Raw genomic sequence first — 1815 nt, 5'->3', positions numbered from 1 at the left:
AAAGAAAATCACTTTGGATAACGCAGTTCTAGATATAGGATTATTTATACATTTTATTTCTGTTGAAAAAAATGGACTAGTCACGACTGGAACGCTTTTGGTTACCCGTTAGCTCGTTCATGGCTGTTATGAGGTGAAGCTGTTACTATGTCAAAAACTTAATATATACAATTAGTATACATACATATGCCCGTGTGTGCGTGCGTGCGTGCGTGCGTGTGTAAGTACACGTATACATGTCTATAGATATGAGCGTGTATGTATATAAATATATATGCCTGAATATATGTTGCGCGTGTGTGTGTGTATGTATACATATATATATATTGTTCAAATTTATGGAAAAACAAAAAACGAAGACAGCTGTAGGAAGAACAAGCAAGTGTATTAGTGTGTGTGTGTGTGCGACAGTAGTTATGTGTATGTATGAATGTGCTTAGTACGTATACATAAATGTGTGTGTATGTCTACATGTGTATATATATATACAGAGATAGGGCAGGGAATTGCCAATTAGTAATAAAATTATATATATATATATATATATGCGTAAGAATAAATGTGTACGTGTATGTAGACATGTACATTTATAGGCGTGTGTGTATATACATTTTTATGCGTGTGTGTGTGTCTATGTATAACTGTCTGTGTTTATGTACAAATAAATACATATATATATATATATATATATAGAGAGAGAGAGAGAGAGAGAGAGAGAGAGAGAGAGAGAGAGATAGATAGATAGATAGATAGATAATATTCATACATACATACATAGATACATACATACGTACGTACGTACGTACGTACATAATGCAGGCGGAATGAGGTAAAAACAACACGAGTTGTAATATGTACCGCGAGAGAGAGAGAGAGAGAAAGACAGATAGAGAAGCGCACGTAAAACCTAAACAACAATACAACAACATATACAATAAAAATTATATTTAAAAAATTTCACTAACCTGTTGCGAACCTCTCTTGTAGTGTTGCTATCCATGTTCTCTGCTCTTGTGAAGAATTACCGTCCCACAATAAACTTGGTCAACAAACTGACATCAGTAAGTGTTTGTACGTGTGTGCGCGCGTGCGTGCGTGTGTGTGCGAGTGTGTACATGCGTGTGTTTGTGTGTGTCAGCGTATATAATAGTGTGTGCGTTCGCGCCTATGCGTTTTGTACGCTATAGATGTATGTAGGAGAAATGCTTAACTTTGTGTCTGTATAACTGCGTGTGCGTATGCGCGTGTGACAGTAGTTATGTGTATGTATGAATGTGCTTAGTGTGTATATCTGCATGTGTCTATGTGCGTATGTCATTGTGTAGGTCAGTATGCGTGTGTGCGTGTGTTTGTAAATGAAGGTCAGTGCTTAAGTGTGTGTGTGTGTGTGTGTTTGTGTGTGTGTGCGTGTGTCGTACGCTATAGATGTATGGAGAAATGATTAACTCCCACTATTTGTGTCGCTATGTATGTGACTATGTGTCAATGTGATCGTGTATGTATGCGAATGTGATTGCTGTATATATGTGGATCTAATTGCGTGTGTGTGTGTGTGTGTGTATGTGGACGTGATTAGCCTGTTTATGTGAGTTTAATTGCGTGTGTATGTATGAGTACGTGAGTGATTGTACGTCAATTGCTGTATTTTTTTTTTACGTGGCTCAGTCATTAAGCTGTGGCTAGGGTGGAGTACCGACTTCAATGGTGTAGTGTATTTCATCAATCCCAGTGTTATTCTTTGTAAGCCTGGTACTTACTCTATCGGTCTCTTTTGCCGAATCGCTAATTTACGGGGCACATAAACACACCAGCGTC

The 1815-nt window shown here is 37.7% G+C and overlaps 1 long non-coding RNA gene across 1 annotated transcript in view; it reads right to left on the bottom strand.

The window, feature by feature from the left end:
• LOC128248601 (uncharacterized) overlaps positions 1 to 1479 on the bottom strand; it is a 35008-nt gene extending 33529 nt beyond the window's left edge. The window contains exon 1 of the long non-coding RNA XR_008264783.1: positions 966 to 1479. This is a non-coding gene — a long non-coding RNA (uncharacterized LOC128248601). The remainder of the gene's footprint in view (positions 1 to 965) is intronic.
• Between the last annotated feature and the right edge of the window lie 336 nt (positions 1480 to 1815).

This window comes from Octopus bimaculoides, chromosome 8 (assembly GCF_001194135.2).
Source record: "Octopus bimaculoides isolate UCB-OBI-ISO-001 chromosome 8, ASM119413v2, whole genome shotgun sequence".
In the NCBI taxonomy this organism is placed as follows: Eukaryota; Metazoa; Mollusca; class Cephalopoda; order Octopoda; family Octopodidae; genus Octopus; species Octopus bimaculoides.
This window is presented reverse-complemented; position numbering and strand designations above follow the sequence as displayed.